At 44.5% G+C, this 22152-nt stretch overlaps 1 pseudogene across 1 annotated transcript; it reads right to left on the bottom strand.

The window, feature by feature from the left end:
- Nucleotides 1-640: 640 nt before the first annotated feature.
- Nucleotides 641-16560, bottom strand: LOC311106212 (coatomer subunit beta'-like; annotated as a pseudogene). The gene is made up of 20 exons: nt 16432-16560; nt 16176-16262; nt 15873-15997; nt 15571-15719; nt 15194-15340; nt 14113-14212; nt 13738-13880; nt 13252-13444; nt 9562-9672; nt 9369-9457; nt 9111-9232; nt 7971-8028; nt 7508-7678; nt 7317-7427; nt 6755-6969; nt 6376-6455; nt 5816-5995; nt 3962-4064; nt 920-1215; nt 641-700 (listed from the first exon to the last, which is right to left on the bottom strand). The product of its transcript is annotated as a coatomer subunit beta'-like (transcript).
- Nucleotides 16561-22152: the final 5592 nt, after the last annotated feature.

Raw genomic sequence — 22152 nt, 5'->3', positions numbered from 1 at the left:
GCTTGGGTCTAAGAGGTACTGTAGTGTAGAGAAGTAAACTATTCCCATCTTCTGTGAGGATAAGGCAAACATTTCAAACCCATGACCCCTCTGGTTCACACTAAGTGTCATTCTATACTGTAGGTCAATGTGACAGTTGGATGATTAGGTACTGTACAAAAGATTTCAAAACCAGGGTGTATTCATTAGTTGGATTCTGTTGCTAAATGTTTTGCAACGGGAAACGTTTACTCTAGGAAGCAAACAGAATGAAATGGGGAGGGACTTACCTGAATTTGTCCAATAGAAACTTGTTTTCCATTTGGAGGAAACTGTTTCCATTTGACACAGTAAATATGTACCTGTTCAATAAGAAAGATAATTTTTGTTTCCCGTTTCAAAACATTTCCTGCGTTTGTTCCTAATGAATGGGACCATGTCCATCCCATTCTCACCCAAAGTATTCTACAAACTCCCTCGCATGGTGTTTCACAGTTCGGGTATAAAGACAGAAAGACTAACTCCTCCAGCCCACCTTTCACCAGTTTCACTGTAAAGGTAAAAACATCCCCCCTCCCCCACACACACTCCCTTTCACTAGGAGTATGAACAACACTATGTATTTTTTGGTCATTTTAAGGACATTTCTCCACCAAGCCTTTCAGTCGTCTAAGAAGTCGTCGTCCAGATCAAAGTTGTCCAGGTCCAGATCGTCAAGGCCCTGGAGGGAAAAGCAATGTATATGAGTGATGAGTCAGTGGAAGACTGTAGGTGTGGGCGAGGGTGAAGTACTTTGCTGGTACATTATGTTGTCCCTCAACATTCCTATAGAGTACATCATTATTCAATATCAAACATCAAAAGGTGATTTCCAATCTAGATTAGCATTCTAAATACTATGTAAGTCATGACAGGATGTTTAGACTCTGGTTAGGTTTACCTCCTCATCATTCCATTTATCATTCAGGTCCAGCAGGTCCATGGATGCTGCTTCTACCTCTACTGCTGCATGGGCTGCCTCCTCCACTCCTTTACCCTCTAAGGGGGCAGCTAGAGGGTCTGCAGGGCCTGGCTCTGGGCCTGGTGGAACCACCTGGGTAGGGGCTGGTAGGGGCTCTACTGCTGGGGCTGCTGCAGCCTGGTCCTCTACGGCTGGGGTTGGAGCTGGATCTATGGCTGGGGCTAGGTCTATGAGTGGTGCTGGGGCTAGGTCTATGACTGGTGCTAAGGCTATATCTATGAGTGGGGTTGAGCCGAGGGCTAGGGGTTAGGACAGGGGTAAGGTCTATGACTGGGGGTAGGACAGGGGTAAGGTCTATGACTGGGGTTAGGACAGGGGTAAGGTCTATGACTGGGGCTAAGACTGGGGTAGGGTCTAGGACTGGGGTAGGGTCTAGGACTGGGTTAAGGTCTAGGACTGGGGTAGGGTTTAGGACTGGGGCTAGGACTGGGGTAGGGTTTAGGACTGGGGCTAGGACTGGGGTAGGGTTTAGGACTGGGGCTAGGACTGGGGTAGGGTTTAGGACTGGGGCTAGGACTGGGGTAGGGTTTAGGACAGGGGTAGGGTATATGGCTGGGGCTAGGACTGGGGTTGGGTCTGTGGCTGGGGCTAATAATGGGGTAGATTTTAGGACTGGGGCTAGGACTGGGGTAGGGTCTATGACGGGCTAGGACTGGGGTAGGGTTTAGGACTGGGGTAGGGTCTATGACTAGGGCTGGACTGGGGTAGGGTTTAGGACTGGGGTAAGGTCTATGACTGGGGCTAGGACTGCGGTAGGGTTTAGGACTGGGGCTAGGACTGGGGTAGGGTTTAGAACTGGGGCTAGGACTGGGGTAGGGTTTAGAACTGGGGCTAGGACTGAGGTAGGGTTTAGGACTGGGGCTAGGACTGGGGTAGGGGCTAGGACTGGGGTAAGGTCTATGACTGGGGCTAGGACTGGGGTGGGGTTTAGGACTGGGGTAGAGTCGATGGCTGGGGCTATACTGGGGTAGGGTTTAGGACTGGGGCTAGGACAGGGGCTGGGTTTAGGACTGGGGTTGGGTCTATGACTGGGGCTAGGACTGGGGTAGGGTTTAGGACTGGGGTAGGGTCTATGACTGGGGCTAGGACTGGGGTAGGGTTTAGAACATAGAACAGTGATAATAGCATATTTTAATTGAGAATGACACAGTTGACAAATCACACTGAATGGTTGTGTCTAAACTAGTGGTTATGTAAGTAGGACTATATACAACAGCTGTGGCCATGTCCAGTATTCCTGTAGCAGGGACGGCCTGTTCAATAGGGCGATATGGGCGACGCACTGCCAAACGGGAAAAGGAAGGGATTTTTTTTCTAATCAATTATATCACGGCAACAGTAGTTATCAGTGTTGTAATCTGATCTGACTGCCACTAAATGTCAAATCAGGCTAAAGTCGTGCTTCAAATGGCCCCGCCCGTTTTTGGGCGATTTCAGTCAGGTTGAAAATCGCCCAGAAGTCTCTCATAGCCTGTCATGTAAAATCTATTTTTTTCAAATTTCAAAGCTTTCAATACATTCTCTATGGGTGTCTGTGGGCTTGCACTTACGCGCTTTCGTCATACGTGACGTAACCATGAACGTAACTAAGCAAATAGCGGCTAGCAGCGTCTCTGTTGCGACCTGCAGTGTGTGGCGTTATTTTATGTTTTTAATTTGTACACTTAGTGGCGTTATTTTATGTTTTTAATTTGTACACTTAGTTTACAAACATTCTGCCAACCATGGATTTCCAGTGGTGGGTTTTGGACTGATCTTGTTGATCGTGTACATACCCGCTACGAACGGACTAAATAATGAAAACGTTGCTGGCAGCGGAATCCAATACAGCTGGGAGACTTGGCTGGATGACAGAGTCCCGGACAGAGAAGTGGAGCCGGCCGGCTTCACCCTGGTCGGAGCGGACCTCGATCTGACAGTCACAGGGAAAATCGATCCTGGTAAGAGAGCGACTCTGTACCCCCGAGCCCCGACATTGAACTGCTTTCTGTGTCACTGCGACCTTACTATCTGCCCCGTGAGTTCCCCCAATTGTTTGTTACCGTTGTGTACTGTTGATAATCACAAGTTTACTGGAGAACTGAGACCAAGTAGAGACTTTGGACAGGGTGGATATGGTATAATAAAGGCAGTTTATTCAGAGGTAAAGATATCTGGAATCGCGTGCACGGACTCGTTCGTCAAACTCTTAGGGAGCTATCTGAAGAGAGCCCCGAAAACATTGTGTGCTGACATTTTATACAATAAATGATGTAGGTTGAATCTAGTAGTTCTGATCTTCTGATTGGTCCTGATGAGTTGGGCGAGGTCCCCTCCACTGTTGCATTGGCTCTGAGTCGGGTTCTCTGTCTTCAAATGTTCAGCCTAAAGAGAGGGGATTTTTGTGTGTGTGTGTGTGTGTGTTTAACAGTGATGATGTGTGTGTGTGTGTGTGTGTGTGTTTAACAGTGATGATGTGTGTGTGTGTGTGTGTTATCAGTGATGATGTGTGTGTGTGTGTGTGTGTGTGTGTGTGTCCTCAGAGCAAGAACTCGTGAGTTGGAAGAACTGAGAGACCTATGGCGTGGGTGTTGTCCTTGGCCACCTGCTGACAAGGCTGACAAGATAGGACTCTTTTGTCCATTGTTATAGGATAGGAACAGCATTGATTGAAAACAAACGCCCAACACAAAATGGGTCATGCACAAGATTTTAGTCAGACCAAGCTATAACATTATATATTTACTACGACAGTACATTCAACCAAAAGCTAATATAACAAAGGCATCAGAGATTATTTATAATCTGTCACAGAAACTGGAATCCATCTCCCCAGATCAGTCAATAAATGCTTCTGGTATTGACTTATATGCTGCCCCTGTCTTCATGTTGTTGCTGGACATATCTTTTTTAAAATGTGTGTAGGTCACCTAAATCATCAGAAAAATTGCCCCTCCTGAGAATTTTTTCAGGAGCCGCCACTGTCCTGTAGGTGTGAGATTCCAGACTTTACCTCTGGTTCAGCCTGCACTACTTTTGGAACATAGCCTGCAGATTCCTCCAGGACATTCCTATCCTCATTGGGCTGCAGAGTGGAGAGGCAGAACAGTGAGTGGAGAGGCAGAGCAGTGAGTGGAGAGGCAGAGCAGTGAGTGGAGAGGCAGAGCAGTGAGTGGAGAGGCAGAGCAGTGAGTGGAGAGGCAGAGCAGTGAGTGGAGAGGCAGAGCAGTGAGTGGAGAGGCAGAAGAGCACAGTACCACATACAACAGTATTACAACAGTACTATTCCAAGTACAGGTACAAGACTTGTACTATTATAATAAGCATTGTTATAATATTATTTATTTGACTAGAAAACAAGGGCAGAGGTATAAAGGCGTTATGGTAACTGTAAAGTACTGACTTGTCTCAAATGATTGACCTGTATTTTACTGGTGGTCGCACACATTGAGCACCTTCATCAGTGCATCGTATATATCTATAGTGATCTGCTGGTATTGCACCACTAGGTGTCACTAATACACCACAGTAACATAACTACTGAACAAAAATATAAACGCAACATGCAACAATTTCAAAGATTTTACTGAGTTACAGTTCATATAAGGAAATAAGTCAATTTAAATAAATTCATTAGGCCCTAATCAATGGATTTCACATGACTGGGAATACAGTTGGTCACATATACCTTTAAAAAAATGTAGGCGTGTGGATCAGAAAACCAGTCCGTTTCTGGTGTGACCACCATTTGCCTCATGCAGTGCGACATCTCCTTCGCATAGAGTTGATCAGGCTGTTGATTGTGGCCTGTGGAATGTTGTCCTACTCCTCTTCAATGGCTGTGCGAAGTTGCTGGATATTGGCGGGAACTGGAACACATACACGTCGATCCAGAGCATTCCAAACATGCTCAATGGGTGACATGTCTGGTGAGTATGCAGGCCATGCAAGAACTGGGACATTGTCAGCTTCCGGGAATTGTGTACAGATCCTTACGACATGGGGCCGTGCATTATCATGCTGAAACCTGAGGTGATGGCGGCAGATGAATGGCATGACAATGGGCCTCAGGATCTTGTCACTGTATTTTTGTGCATTGAAATTGCCATCGATAAAATGCAATTGTGTTTGTTGTCTGTAGCTTATGCCTGCCCATACCATAACCCCACCGCCACCATGGGGCACTCTGTTCACAACGTTGACATCAGCAAACTGCTCACCCACACAACGCCATACACAAGGTTTGTGGTTTTGAGGCCGGTTGGACGTACTGCCAAATTCTCTATAATGAAGTTGGAGGCGGCTTATGGTAGATAAATTAATATTCAATTATCTGGCAACAGCTCTGGTGGACATTCCTACAGTCAGCATGCCAATTGCACCCTACCTCAAAACTTGAGACATCTGTGGCATTGTGTTGTGTGACTAAACTGCACATTTTAGAGTGGCCTTTTATTGTCCCCAGCACAAGGTGCACCTGTGTAATGACAATGCCGTTTAATCAGCTTCTTGATATGCCACACCTGTCAGATGGATAGATTATTTTGGCAAAGGAGAAATGCTCACTAACAGGGAAGTAAACAAATGTGTGCACAAAATCTAAGGGAAATAAGCTTTTTGTGCGTATGGAACATTTCTGGGATCTTTTATTTCAGTTCATAAAACATGGGCCCAACACTTTACATGTTGCATTTATATTTTTGTTCAGTGTAAGATGGAAAGAAAATGTTCAATCAGGGTCGTGTTAAATAGGTATGAAACAGAAAAAAAATGCTCCAAAACATTTGCAAACGTTTTGCCACAATGTGCCAAAGAGGTGTGTGTGTATCTACTCACGGTGATAAGGGGGTACTCTGCGGCGGACCTCAGCCTGACGTGGGTCTCCTTCAGGTTGTCTTCGGCCAGGAAGGCCTCCTCTAGGCCGGAGAACAGGTTGCTGTAGTCTGTAGGTCGGCCAACGCATCAGCTGCCTTCTGATTCACCTTCCCCAGACTCTCCTTCCACAGCTTCACCACTCTGGAGGCACAGAGAGAGGAGGTCAGTACAGACACACATGCTGGTACAAAGACGTACACACACACACACACACACACACACACACACACACACACACAGTGCTGTGCAGGTTAGAGTTTCTGGAGGCAGCTCTGCAGAGTGGTCACTTAGCTGGTATAGCCACAAAGTCATAAAATCAGATTTTAAACCTAATTCTAACCTTAACCATAATGCTAACCCAAATACTTAACCTTAAATTAAGACCCCATTTTTTTTGTTTCAATTTTTTTTTACAATATAGCCAATTTTGACGTTTCCGCTAGATGGGCCAGCTGCAATTGATCAGTTCTGCCTGCAGGGCAAGATTCATGATAATAAACGTCAACCTGCCAGTGCTGTACCTAGACACATGGCTGGACAGGTATGTTCTGCCTCTGGCAGCCGGCTGGTTTTAACGAGGAGCTCCAGACATTTGTCCAGTCTGGAAGGAATAAACAGAACAGAAATTTGGAGATAAAATGATTAATGATGAAACCAATGACATTGACACATACAGATCTAGATCATAAACATATAAAGCGCACCAAGATCCAATAATGAATTATCAATGATTAAACGATAAGAACAATGTATTGACAGATGATGATGATGATGATGATGATGATGATGATGTACATAGAAAAGTTCAACCTAATCACCGGCCAGTACTCTCTGCTCACTCCTCCTCATCTCTCTCTGTAACATCCACCCCCACACCCTTCTCTCCCTAAACACACTTACTTCCCCTGGAGGAAATAGGTGAGGAAAGCCACGTTGGTCTTGCCGTCTCTCTCTGCCCCCTCTGCCAGCTTGCCCACCATGCTGGCGTTGCCCGAGGCTGTGGCCAGCAGCAGCAGCCCTCCATAGTCCTGGTCATTGTGCAGACAGTCCTGGGCCAGGCCAAACTGGCACTTAGTGGTGGCCAGCTCTGCCAGCTGCTTCCACTTCTGCTCCGACTGGAGGGCACCGTGCCAGGGAGAGATGAGAAGAGGATATGTGGAGAGAGAGAGAAAGGGAGGGGGAACAGGTAGGCCATGTTAGAAAGACATTCATCACAAACACAGAATAGAAGACATATTCCCTATGCTTTTGATTAGTTAAAAATATAAGATATATCCTTTCCTACAGTTATTCTCATGTCATCTTATAATGTACAGTATGTCTCCAAATATGTATCCAAATTTGTCTCCAAATATCCACATTTGGCCCTACATTTCTCAATTATTACCTTGCATTCCAAGACTGCTATAATTCCCAGTTTGTCAACATTTTTCCCAGTCTTTCCCTTTACGTGATGTCTCACCTCGGCTTCTACAGCCAGCTGGTAGGTGATCTTCAGTTCTACTAGCTGCAGAGCCAACTCAAACCTGTGTTCTGAGTCTGTGGACACAGCCAGGGCCTGCTGCCTGAAACCCTGTAGAGAGAGAGAGAGATAAGAGAAAGGGTTACACACACACACACACACACACACACACACAGTGTGTGTTAAGACACATACCAATGTAAAAATACACCCACCCTCCCAGTCTCACCTGTTTCTCTGGTCCTCATCTCTTTAGGGATTGTGGGCAGGATACTGTCGGCCATCCCAAAGTCCCTCCTCATTACAGCAGTCTGATGCTCCAGCATCGACACCAGCAGAGAGTAAGTGACGATGTTCAGCTCCTTATTTACATTGACATTTTAGTCATTTAGCAGACGCTCTTATCCAGAGCCACTTACAGTTAGTGAATGCATACATGTTTTTTTTGTGTTTTTTTCATACTGGCCCCCTGTGGGAAACGAACCCACATGCCTGCCGGCCAAACCCTCCCCTACCTTGGACGACGCTGGACCAATTGTGCGCCGCCCATGGGTCTCCCGGTCGCGGCCGGCTGCGACAGAGCCTGGACTCGAACCAGGATCTCTAGTGGCACAGCTAGCACTGCGATGCAGTGCCTTAGACCACTGATCCCCTCTTATCACCCAGGTACAGACGGTCATCCTTAGGGATGTAGCCCAAAAGGTACATTGTTCTATAGCAGACAGACAGGGAGTCAATACAACACCAATATTTTAGACCGACAGGTACAGTACATAGTTCTATAGAGAAAGGTTGGGTTGTTGTGGAGAGGGGGTTAGAGGAGGGTTGGGTCATTGTGGAGAGGGGTTTAGAGGAAGGTTGGGTCGTTGTGGAGAGTGGTTTAGAGGAGGGTTGGGTCGTTGTGGAGAGGGGTTTAGAGGAGGGTTGGGTCGTTGTGGAGAGGGGGTTACAGGAGGGTTGGGTCGTTGTGGAGAGGGGTTTAGAGGAGGGTTGGGTCGTTGTGGAGAGGGGTTTAGAGGAGGGTTGGGTCATTGTGGAGAGGGGGTTACAGGAGGGTTGGGTCGCAGTGGGGAGGAGGTTACAGGAGGGTTGGGTCGCTGTGGGGAGGAGGTTAGAGGAAGGTTGGGTCGTTGTGGAGAGTGGTTTAGAGGAGGGTTGGGTCGTTGTGGAGAGGGGTTTAGAGGAGGGTTGGGTCGTTGTGGAGAGGGGGTTACAGGAGGGTTGGGTCGTTGTGGAGAGGGGTTTAGAGGAGGGTTGGGTCGTTGTGGAGAGGGGTTTAGAGGAGGGTTGGGTCGTTGTGGAGAGGGGTTTAGAGGATGGTTGGGTCATTGTGGAGAGGGGGTTACAGGAGGGTTGGGTCGCAGTGGGGAGGTTACAGGAGGGTTGGGTCGCTGTGGGGAGGAGGTTAGAGGAGGGTTGGATCGTTGTGGAGAGGGGGTTACAGGAGGGTTGGGTCGTTGTGGAGAGGGGGTTACAGGAGGGTTGGGTCGTTATGGAGAGGGTTTTAGAGGAGGGTTGGGTCGCTGTGGGGAGGAGGTTACAGGAGGGTTGGGTCGCTGTGGGGAGGAGGTTAGAGGAGGGTTGGATCGCTGTGGGGAGGGGGTTAGAGAAGGGTTGGGTCGCTGTGCGGAGGAGGTTAGAGGAGGGTTGGGTCGCTGTGAGTGGCTTCTCACCCTCTGCTTGTTGACAAGGATTGACCTGAGCTAGGTGCTGCCTGGACCTGCTATAATCTGTAAATGGCCACTTGTCTGAAAGTTGATCTGATCAAAAGTGGATTATTAACAGTTTAACTACTGTAGCCGACTCACATGTTTAGGCTGGATCTCAATGCGGCTGGACCAGTTCTGTGTTCTCCCAGTTGTAGAAGGCCAGACCATTCACTGACTTCACGCCCAGCAAGAACCCACCATGGATACCTGTAGGGGATGACACATACATATAGTTAGTTATAACACATCAGCATATCATCTACATGTACCTGCATGCACACGCACACACACAGAGGGAGTCAGTTGACCAGATACTGGATCAAATCTGATGTGTTTGTCTCACCTTTTGCCCCAAAATCTGGTTTAAAAGACTTCTTCTCCTTGAAGTTCTTGAAGATTTTGTCCATGCTGGTGCTCTCCCGAGTAGCATACCTGCCATAGAAACAAAAGCGGTTAAGTCAGCCTGACCAGACTAAACCGTGGATGGTCCATAGAGGACTTGTATGAGTGGTCAGGTTGCGGTTGACTTGACTTACTCTGAGGAGTCGTGGGCCCAGACAAACTCCTGTGCTGAACCGAAGCTCTTGTTCCTCAGGGCCATCGCAGTGTAGATAATGTACTCTCCATCCCCACACACCACCACAAACCTGCAGCACACACACATACACACACACACACACACACACACACACACTAGTTAGTGTGTGATCAGACACCAGTGGAGGCTGCTGAGGGGAGGACAGCTCATAGTAATAGCTGGAATGGAGTCAATGGAATGGAATGGTATCAATCACATGTAAACCACTCCATTTCAGCAATTATGATGAGCCGTCCTCCCCCTCAGCAGCCTCCACTGACACACACACACACACATATACTGTATATTTGTGGTCCTGTAAGGCTCAGTTGGTAGAGCATGACGCTTGCAACACCAGGATTGTGGGTTCGATTCCCGGGGCCACCCATAAATAAAAATGTATGCACGCATGACTGTAAGTCGCTTTGAGCATCTGCTACGCTAAATGACATACTGTGTGTGTATATACAGTCGTGGTCAAAAGTTTTGAGAATGACACAAGTATTGGTCTTCACAAAATTCGCTGCTTCAGTGTTATGAGATAATTTTGTCATATGTTACTATGGTATACTGAAGGATAATTACAAGCATTCCATAAATGTCAAAGGCTTTTATTGACAATTACATTAAGTTTATGCAAAGAGTCAATATTTGCAGTGTTGACCCTTCTTTTTCAAGACCTCTGCAATCCGCCCTGGCATGCTGTCAATTAACTTCTGGGCCACATCCTGACTGATGGCAGCCCATTCTTGCATAATCAATGCTTGGAGTTTGTCAGAATTTGTGGGTTTTTGTTTGTCCACCTGCCTCTTGAGGATCGACCACAAGTTCTCAATGGGATTAAGGTCTGGGGAGTTTCCTGGCCATGGACCCAAAATGTCGATGTTTTGTTCTTAGATATCACTTTTTCCTTATGGCAAGGTGCTCCATCATGCTGGAAAAGGCATTGGTCGTCACCAAACTGTTCTTGGATGGTTGGGAAAAGTTGCTCTTGGAGGATGTGTTGCTACCATTCTTTATTCATGGCTGTGTTCTTAGGCAAAATTGTGAGTGAGCCCACTCCCTAGGCTGAGAAGCAACCCCACACATTAATGGTCTCAGGATGCTTTACTGTTGGCATGACACAGGACTGATGGTAGCGCTCACCTTGTCTTATCCTGACAAGGTGTTTTCCGGATGCCCCAAACAATCGGAAAGGGGATTCAGAGAAAATGACTTTACCCCAGTCCTCAGCAGTCCAATCCCTGTACCTTTTGCAGAATATCAGACTGTCCCTGATGTTTTTCCTGGAGAGAAGTGGCTTCTTTGCTGCCCTTATTGACACCAGGCCATCCTCCAAAGGTCTTCGCCTCACTGTGCGTGCAGATGCACTCACACCTGCCTGCTGCCATTCCTGAGCAAACTCTGCACTGGTGGTGCCCCGATCCCACAGCTGAATCAACTTTAGAAGACGGTCCTGGTGCTTGCTGGACTTTCTTGGGCGCCCTGACGCCTTCTTCACAACAATTGAACCTCTCTCGTTGAAGTTCTTGATGATCCGATAAATGGTTGATTTAGGTGCAATCTTACTAGCAGCAATATCCTTGCCTGTGAAGCCCTTTTTGTGCAAAGCAATGATGACGGCACGTGTTTCCTTGCAGGTAACCATGGTTAACAGAGGAAGAACAATGATTTCAAGCACCACCCTCTTTTTAAAGCTTCCAGTCGGTTATTCTAACTCAATCAGCATGACAGAATGATCTCCAGCCTTGTCCTCGTCAACACTCTCACCTGTGTTAACGAGAGAATCACTGACATGATGGCAGCTGGTCCTTTTGTGGCAGGGCTGAAATGCAGTGGAAATGTTTTTTGGGGATGAAGTTCATTTTCATGGCAAAGAGGGACTTTACAATTAATTGCAATTCACCTGATCACTCTTCATGACATTCTGGAGTATATGCAAATTGCCATCATCATAACTGAGGCAGCAGACTTTGTGAAAATTAGTATTTGTGTCATTCTCAAAACTTTTGACCACGACTGTATACAGTACCAGTCAAAAGTTTGAACACACCTACTCATTCAAGGGTTTTTCTTTATTTTTACTATTTTCTACATTGTAGAATAATAGTGAAGACATCAACTATGAAATAACACATATGGAATCATGTAGTAACCAAGAAAGTGTTAAACAAATCAAAATACATTTTATATTTGAGATTCTTCAAAGTAGCCACCCTTTGCCTTGATGACAGCTTTGCACACTCTTGACATTCTCTCAACCAGCTTCATGAGGTAGTCACCTGGAATGCATTTCAATTAACAGGTGTGCCTTGTTAAAAGTTAATTTGTGGAATTTCTTTCCTTCTTAATGCGTTTGAGCCAATCAGTTGTGTTGTGACAAGGAATAGCCCTATTTGGGCTATCTACAGAAGATAGCCCTATTTGGTAAAAGACCAAGTCCATGCTATGGCATGAACAGCTCAAATAAGCAAAGAGAAACGACAGTCCATCATTACTTTAAGGCATGAAAGTCAGTCAATCAAGAAAATGTCAAGAACTTTGTAAGTTTCTTCACGTGCAGTCGCAAAAACCATCAAGAGCTATGATGAAACTGGCTCACATGAGGACCGCCACAGGAATGGAAGACCAGAGTTACCTCTGCTGCAGAGGTTAAGTTCATTAGAGTTACCAGCCTCAGAAATTGCAGCCCAAATAAATGCTTCACAGAGTTCAAGTAACAGACACATCTCAACATCAACTGTTCAGAGGAGACTGCGTGAATCAGGCCTTCATGGTCGAATTGCTGCAAAGAAACCACTACTAAAGGACACCAATAAGAAGAAGAGACTTGCTTGGGCCAAGACACACGAGCAATGGACATTAGACCAGTGGAAATCTGTCCTTTGGTCTGATGAGTACAAATTTGTGATTTTTGGTTCCAACCCCCGTGTCTTTGAGACGCAGAGTAGGTGAACGGATGATCGCCTCATGTGTGATTCCCACCGTGAGGCATGGAAGAGGAGGTGTGATGGTGTGGGGGTGCTTTGCTGGTGATACTGTCAGTGATTTATTCAGAATTCAAGGCACACTTAACCAGCATGGCTACTACAGCATTCTACAGTGATACGCCATCCCATCTGGTTTGCACTTAGTGGGACTATCATTTGTTTTTCAACAGGACAATGACCCAAAACACACCTCCAGGCTGTGTAAGGGCTATTTGACCAAGAAGGAGAGTGATGGAGTGCTGCATCAGATGACCTGGCCTCCACAATCACCCGACCTCAAACCAATTGAGATGGTTTGGGATGAGTTGGACCGCAGAGTGAAGGAAAAGCAGCCAACAAGTGCTCAGCATATGTGGGAACTCCTTCAAGACTGTTGGAAAAGCATTCCTCATGAAGCTTGTTGAGAGAATGCCAAGAGTGTGCAAAGCTGTCATCAAGGCAAAGGTTACTACATGATTCCATATGTGTTATTTCATAGTTTTGATGTCTTCACTTTCATTTTACAATGTAGAAAATAGTAAAAATAAAGAAAAACCATTGAATGAGTAGGTGTGTCCAAACTTTTGACTGGTACTTTATATACACACACACTTTTTTACATTTGATGAGCAACTAGTACACACATGCACACAAACATGGTAGCACACGCACACACTGACCTGCCATTGGGGTTGTGCTGGATGGTCTGGGGATAGATCTCACAGCTGCCCATGTCTTTGACAGCCAGGGACAGCCTCTCTCCGTCCTGTATCTCAGCCTCTCCCATGGCCTTCAGGTTGTCACCTCAGAGTGTTTGGCCCACATTATCTTACCGTTAGAGTCCATAGACATGGCTGGCTCCTCACGGCTCAACTGAGGGAGGGAGGGAGGGAGGGAGGGGGAGATGGGGAAGGGGGTGAGGAGAGAGAGGGAGAAGAGGGGGGAGAGAGTGAAGAAGAGAAGGAGTGATGTTAAATCATAATATTTCAACTTGTGCTGAACATAGAACTTGGACATACATGGGTGATATGTAGGCCTCCAGAATCAAACTGATCCTGTATGAAAACAATACAAACATTCTATATGATTGCCAACAGTACTAATAATCTGATCACTGACACCACACTGTTCTAGATGTGTAGTTTAGAGTTTCCTTAAGTTGGTACCTTGATGATGATGCTGCCTTCATCATATCCCAGCGCCACACTGTTGGCGCCTCGCTGGCCACACACACACCACACACGCTCCATCCCATAGTTCAGTGTGTTCTCCAGGCGGTACATGCTGGAATGCCAGACTCTCACTGTGCCTGTATGTCCATTAGGAGACGAAAGATGGGAGGAGCGAAAGAGTTACATGTGAGAGGGTGGTCAAACATAAAGGATCCAGGGAAGACAGGAACTAGTCAACATGACAATAAAACACCATGTTATTACCATGGTACAATGTTACAACTGTAAAATGGTATTACTATGAAATAACATAGGTAAACACTTTGTTATTCCATTCTAAAGGGATAAGGTAAACACTACACTACCCACCGTCCTCCGAGCCAGTGAGGATGATTGGCAGCTCAGGGTGAAAGCTGACACAGGACACATTCTGGGCATGGCCCTCTAGAGTTTGCACACATGTCTTATTCTGGAGGTAGTGGAGAGGAATAGAGTAGAATCAGTCAACTCAATATATATATGATCACTAGTACAGACGCGTAACACCTCAAGTGGTGCTTGTGTGTATCTTCTGATCTGGAAAGTGTGTGTGGTGTGCATATGCATATGTGTGTTTCATTCTGTGTTTGAGAGTGTGTGAAAAACTGTGTGTACATGTGCATATAAACTGTGTGTACATGTGCATATAAACTATGTGTACATAAACTGTGTGTACATGTGCATATAAACTGTGTGTACATAAACTGTGTGTACATGTGTATATAAACTGTGTGTACATGTGTATATAAACTGTGTGTACATGTGCATATAAACTGTGTGTACATGTGCATATAAACTGTTTGTACATGTGCATATAAACTATGTGTACATAAACTGTGTGTACATGTGTATATAAACTGTTTGTACATGTGTATATAAACTATGTGTACATAAACTGTGTGTACATGTGCATATAAACTGTGTGTACATGTGCATATAAACTGTTTGTACATGTGCATATAAACTGTGTGTACATAAACTGTGTGTACATGTGTATATAAACTGTGTGTACATGTGCATATAAACTGTGTGTACATAAACTGTGTATACATGTGTATATAAACTGTGTGTACATGTGCATATAAACTGTGTGTACATGTGCATATAAACTGTGTGTACATGTGCATATAAACTATGTGTACATAAACTGTGTGTACGTGTGCATATAAACTGTTTGTACATAAACTGTGTGTACATGTGCATATAAACTGTGTGTGTGTACATGTGCATATAAACTGTTTGTACATGTGCATATAAACTGTGTGTACATGTGCATATAAACTGTGTGTACATGTGCATATAAACTATGTGTATATAAACTGTGTGTACATGTGCATATAAACTGTGTGTACATGTGCATATAAACTATGTGTATATAAACTGTGTGTACATGTGCATATAAACTGTGTACCTGGTAGTCCCAGATCTTGACCAGGTGGTCGTCAGCTCCTGATATAAGGTAGGGCTTGTCCCCTCCACTGTAGTAGTCAATACAGGTTACTCCTTTCTCATGGCCCTCCAGACTGAAGTTAGGGGTGGAAGAACCCAGCTGCCACACCTGCAACAGCCAAGGGCCAAATAATACGTCAGTGTATTACTGAAGTGCAGTGGTAACGACTTACAACAACTGTATATAATTCATGAAACATATATTACACATCTATAAGCACTTCAACATAATAATAATAATCAAACCAACAACTGTAGTGCTACAAGCACAAAGATGTGTGTGTGTGTGTGTGTGTGTGTGTGTGTGTGTGTGTGTGTGTGTGTGTGTACTGTATGTACCTTAATGGTCCTGTCCAGGGAGGCGCTGGTGAACTGGTTGTTGTTTTTAGGGTTGATGACAATCTGCATGACATAGTGGGTGTGGCCCTCGAATACCTGACCACACACCCACTTCCTGTCCCGGTCCCACAGCTTGATCAGCATGTAATCTGGACACACACACATGATCATGTTCACAATATTCTATGGTTGATGTTTGTAATTTATGTATGTATGTATGTATGTATGTATGTATGTATGTATAGAGAGCGAGAGAGGGTGAGGGAGAGAAAAAGAGACAGACAGACATAAACACAACATACCACTGCTGGTAAGGATATAAGGTTGTGTTGGGTGGACTGCGATGCAGCGGAGGTAGTCAGAGTGGGCCTCAAACGTGAGCTCTCTCCAGAGTGTTGTAGTTAAACACATGGATCTGCATGTCATCCTGGGGAGGACCAGAGAAGAGCGAGAGAGAGGGTGAGGAGAAGGTGAAGGGAGAGAGGCTGGAGAAGGTCAAAATATTGCAGCATTCAGAGAGAGAGATATGAGAAAACACTGAACTCTGAATAGAATAGGATAGATAGATGCATTATAAGCAGTTATAAGGGTGTTATAACACTTACTGCTCCAGCGATGACCCAGTGCTTCCTGGCTACAAACTTAGCCACTCTCACAGGCAGGCCACACACCTCAAATTTCTTCACCAGGGTCTACATAGACATGGGATTCAAACGAAGCATCAGCCTCATGGTCATCATCATCATAGAGAAACAATCCATTCATATTTCACTCAAGAACATAACCTGCAGCAAGGTCTACAATGAATAAATGAATAAGGGCTGAATCCTAACAAATTAAATGAGAATGAATGTCGTATACCTGTGTCTCGTGGTTCCAGACACAGACACTGCCATTGTACAGGCTGGCAATCATCCATGGTTTAGATGGGTGCAGGTCCACACTCTTCACACGGTCTGATCGAGCGGTCAGCTTCCGCTTGATGTCCAACCGGAGTGACTGAGAGGGACAGAGGGAGATAACCCAATTTATTAAGTCATAATCTACCTCTTACTCCTCCTTTAACCAATACAAGACACAGTATTTTATTTTGATATTAACCAGATGCCTCTTTACTCCTATTTATATGCAGATCAGTTGAACGGGAACAAGAAATAAAACATCTGATTTGACAGAGACCAGATTTGAGACAAGTGTGTTTTGAAAGAAACTGGTAGGATGCACTTACCTTTTTAATGTCTGACTATCAATAAAACTTTAAGTATATCCGACCTCTAGCAGCTATACGCTTGTAGGCCTACTGTAGATACAACGTTACACAAAGTGGAACCACATCAACTGTTCAGCATGTGGAGCTGTTTAATATGGGGGCGTGTCTGTTTACTGAAGCTCATTCCACCACATTTGAGGTGCATGAATGACTTGCTCTGATCTGAAAATTCCCAGGAAGTAGCCATTTGCGATAAAGTAGTTTAGAAAAAAGTATTTATATAAAGTTGCAGATTGAAGTACTAGCATATTTTGTAACTGCTCTTAGATTACCAATTGATCGGAGTCTTCATGACTCTTTTGAATACCATATTGTTATTGTTACACTGTTGCCATTTCTCGAGTTTCTGCAATATCTTCAAATGCTCGATCATTCACAACTAGCAAGGCATAAGCTAATTCATTGGATGTGGTGTACATTTACGTTTTCAATCGGTTAACAATCGTAAAAAAAAGCAATACACCTCTCAATGAAAAATAATAGCCTACAGTGGGGAAAAAAAGTATTTAGTCAGCCACCAATTGTGCAAGTTCTCCCACTTAAAAAGATGAGAGAGGCCTGTAATTTTCATCATAGGTACACGTCAACTATGACAGACAAATTGAGAAAAAAAAATCCAGAAAATCACATTGTAGGATTTGTTATGAATTTATTTGCAAATTATGGTGGAAAATAAGTATTTGGTTACCTACAAACAAGCAAGATTTCTGGCTCTCACAGACCTGTAACTTCTTCTTTAAGAGGCTCCTCTGTCCTCCACTCGTTACCTGTATTAATGGCACCTGTTTGAACTTGTTATCAGTATAAAAGACACCTGTCCACAACCTCAAACAGTCACACTCCAAACTCCACTATGGCCAAGACCAAAGAGCTGTCAAAGGACACCAGAAACAAAATTGTAGACCTGCACCAGGCTGGGAAGACTGAATCTGCAATAGGTAAGCAGCTTGGTTTGAAGAAATCAACTGTGGGAGCAATTATTAGGAAATGGAAGACATACAAGACCACTGATAATCTCCCTCGATCTGGGGCTCCACGCAAGATCTCACCCCGTGGGGTCAAAATGATCACAAGAACGGTGAGCAAAAATCCCAGAACCACACAGGGGGACCTAGTGAATGACCTGCAGAGAGCTGGGACCAAAGTAACAAAGCCTACCATCAGTAACACACTACGCCGCCAGGGACTCAAATCCTGCAGTGCCAGACGTGTCCCCCTGCTTAAGCCAGTACATGTCCAGGCCCGTCTGAAGTTTGCTAGAGTGCATTTGGATGATCCAGAAGAGGATTGGGAGAATGTCATATGGTCAGATGAAACCAAAATAGAACTTTTTGGTAAAAACTCAACTCGTCGTGTTTGGAGGACAAAGAATGCTGAGTTGCATCCAAAGAACACCATACCTACTGTGAAGCATGGGGGTGGAAACATCATGCTTTGGGGCTGTTTTTCTGCAAAGGGACCAGGACGACTGATCCGTGTAAAGGAAAGAATGAATGGGGCCATGTATCGTGAGATTTTGAGTGAAAACCATCAGCAAGGGCATTGAAGATGAAACGTGGCTGTGTCTTTCAGCATGACAATGATCCCAAACACACCGCCCGGGCAACGAAGGAGTGGCTTCGTAAGAAGCATTTCAAGGTCCTGGAGTGGCCTAGCCAGTCTCCAGATCTCAACCCCATAGAAAATCTTTGGAGGGAGTTGAAAGTCTGTGTTGCCCAGCGACAGCCCCAAAACATCACTGCTCTAGAGGAGATCTGCATGGAGGAATGGGCCAAAATACCAGCAACAGTGTGTGAAAACCTTGTGAAGACTTACAGAAAACGTTTGACCTGTGTCATTGCCAACAAAGGGTATATAACAAAGTATTGAGAAACTTTTGTTATTGACCAAATACTTATTTTCCACCATAATTTGCAAATAAATTCATTAAAAATCCTACAATGTGATTTTCTGGATTTTTTTTCTCATTTTGTCTGTCATAGTTGACGTGTACCTATGATGAAAATTACAGGCCTCTCTCATCTTTTTAAGTGGGAGAACTTGCACAATTGGTGGCTGACTAAATACTTTTTTTCCCCACTGTAAATCTACTGCCCTGAGCGGCGGCAGATCTTCATTCTAAATCAATGTTTTAAGTTCCTTACCATGTTTCCACGTCTGCGGGTAGTGTTTGCTCAAAGTGCCCGGCCACCCTGAGACACAAGTCGGGCTGGTAGACTGGTTTGGAGCGGAGAGTCTTCTTGGCGACGTGGATTCTATGGAGCTTCCTGGCTGCACTTCACAAGATCCGGTAGAGAACTTGTCCAGGCTGTACCTAACATGACCATACTATGCAGTCTGTATGTAGGTTACAGAGAAATGTATGGACGGATGCTGGCTACAGGCAAACTCAGGTAATTGCATGTAGGCTACTTACTCACCCCTTCAAAAAATATATATATTAATAAAAACGAATAAATGAATGAATAATAAAGATAATAATTAATTTGAACATCTTAAACATTCACAAATGTCCTATTTGTACAAATTATCTCCCTGTTTCCTATGTGTATAAATACACTAACTTGATGACTGAATAGTTTGCAGATGTGTATTAGGCTTACCCTGTACAGTCCATGCAGAGATACATCCATGCTGGTGTTGCAAGAAGCACCTTCCAACCAACTAAGCAATCACATACTTGTGTGATAACAATTAGAATGTTATATGCTCCCAGCTCTATGCTTATGATGCTTTATGGTTGATGTGTTCTACTTTAAATCATTTAACTGCAGCCTCTGTTGAGGTTTTCAAATCAATCAGGTCTTGATAAGAAACCCTGGGTGGTGTGAGGAATCCTCTCCCAGTATTCAAAGTCCACACCTCCTCACTGTTGCATGTTCAAAGGTTCCGTAGACCTGGTGACCTGGTGTTCTGTCAATGATAATCACTTAGATCTGTCCTTGTGAAGTAGGAGAGAAGGTCGCAGGCCTTCACAACCCAACTGATTAACAACGTATACTGTACGCTATTCATATATGTCTTCTTCTGGTCATCTACTGTACAATGTACAATGTTTTCGATTGATAGTTCTGTACTCTCACAATAACATGCTAATTTGAGAAGTTACAGTATGTTATGTTTTTAAAAGTTAATATTGTTTGTGTTTATTTGCAAGTACTGTTACCTATGGTCAATATACACCCATATAAATATTCATTTACAGTTTTTCTCAATTGCTAAAACACTAAACCCTATTGTCTGAACCAAATGCTCAGTTGCCTGAACCCACTGATTGAATCAATCACTCTTTTGGCAAAACCATAAGCACTTTTCACCTGTTTAGACATAACTTGCCAACACATTTTCATTGTGATGCACCCGTGCTGCATAATGGTGAGCACAGGTGACAAAAGTCAAACACAATTAGAGCACATGTGTCACCACTTGAACACAACAACTCAAAATTGATCACACTTGTGGCTAATGATGTGAGGGAACATATACAGTAAGCCAGTTCAGAGAGCACTGGTTTGTGAGGCCCTACAATGGATAGAAATCTGAGAGGAAGAGTTCGTGTGAGAGGAGGTCGAGGTGGTCGAGGTGGTCAGCGAAGACAAAGAACAGTAATATCTGATGAAATCAGAGCTACTGTGATTGACCATGTTCTTGTCCATGGTATGAGCATGAGGGAGGCTGGACAAAGGGTACAACCAAACATCAGTAGATTCACTGTGTCCACCATAATCCGAAGATTTAGAGAAGAGAACAGGTAATTACCTTTTTTTGACATTATAGTACAGTATGTAAATGTTGACAGCAATTACTGTATGACATACTATATACTGTACCACAGTATACTGTAAGTAAATATATGTTTCAGTACATCACTGTACCAATGTACTGTAGTATTGTAATGGAGGGTTGGTCTAACTGTTTGTAGGCCTAGTATTCCATGTATATTTTTTGTAACTCCATGTTCTCTTTTTGTAGAATTGAAAGACTGCCACATGGGGGTGGGAGGACAGGTATGTTCTCCCCACACCAAGAGACCCTAATTGTTGATATGGTCCGTGAGAACAATGCCATTAAACTGAGCTAAATTCAGCAGAAGATCATTGAGGACCATTAAAATTTTGAGGGTATCAACAGTGTCAGCCTCTACTGTTGATCGTGTCCTCAAGCGCAACAGACTGAGCATGAAACAGCTATACAGAGTGCCCTTTGATCGCAACTCAGACAGAGTCAAAGAGCAAAGATTCCAGTATGTACAGGTTGGCATATATCCAGACACATTCAATGTTGATTACTCTAAGTAGTGATTTACTGTAGTGGCCTAAATCACTTTTTCCGTATCACTTACAAAACTATATCTATTTCTACAGAGGGTTTTTCAACTGGATGCAATGGAAAGACCCCATCAATACGTCTACATGGATGAAGCTGGGTTTAATCTCACCAAAAGGAGAAGGAGAGGCCGTAATGTGATTGGCCATCGGGCCATTGTTGGTGTTCCTGGGCAGCGTGGTGGCAATGTCACATTATGTGCTGCCATCAGCAATCATGGGGTTGTCCACCATCATGCCAACCTGGGGCCCTACAACACTCACCAGCTCCTCATTTTCCTCAATCACATGCGAGATGCTTTGTTAGGGCAGCAGGATGAGCATCCCATCTATGTTGTTGTTTGGGACAATGTGAGTTTTCACAGAGCCCTCCAGGTTAGAGAGTGGTACAATATGAACCAAGGTTTTATCAATCTTTGCCTTCCACCGTACTCCCCTTTCCTAAACCCCATTGAGGAATTCTTCTCCTCATGGCGGTGGAAGGTATATGAACGCCAACCTTACACCAGGGTAAATCTCCTGCAAGCCATGGGACTTGCCTGTGGTGACATAGGTGTGGAGGCATGCCAAGCCTGGATACGGCATGCCAGGGTTTTTTTTCCCCCGTTGCCTGGCCAGACAAAATGTGGCCTGTGATGTGGATGAAGTCCTGTGGCCTGACCCAGTACGGAGACATGATGCTGTGGCTGAGTAATGCACTTATTTGTATATTTTTGTACTTTATTTTTACATGGGCTTACTGTACACAAGTGGCAAACGCACAAGATTTCTGTTTGTTTTTACAAGTGCTACATGTAAATGCACAAGATTTCGGCACATTTAGCCTACAGTGAACAATAAACATTTATTTCTCCAGCTTCATGTCCTGAGCATTGTGTTTTCTATTTTTCTACGTAGTGTTTAGTGACTGTTCAGTAGTGTTTTTTATTTTGATTGACTCGGGGCACGATTTGACAACATAGTTCAGTTTTGAGCACAGATTGAACT

This window comes from Coregonus lavaretus (assembly GCF_964263955.1).
Source record: "Coregonus lavaretus genome assembly, chromosome: 30".
Classification (NCBI taxonomy): Eukaryota; Metazoa; Chordata; class Actinopteri; order Salmoniformes; family Salmonidae; genus Coregonus; species Coregonus lavaretus.
This window is presented reverse-complemented; position numbering and strand designations above follow the sequence as displayed.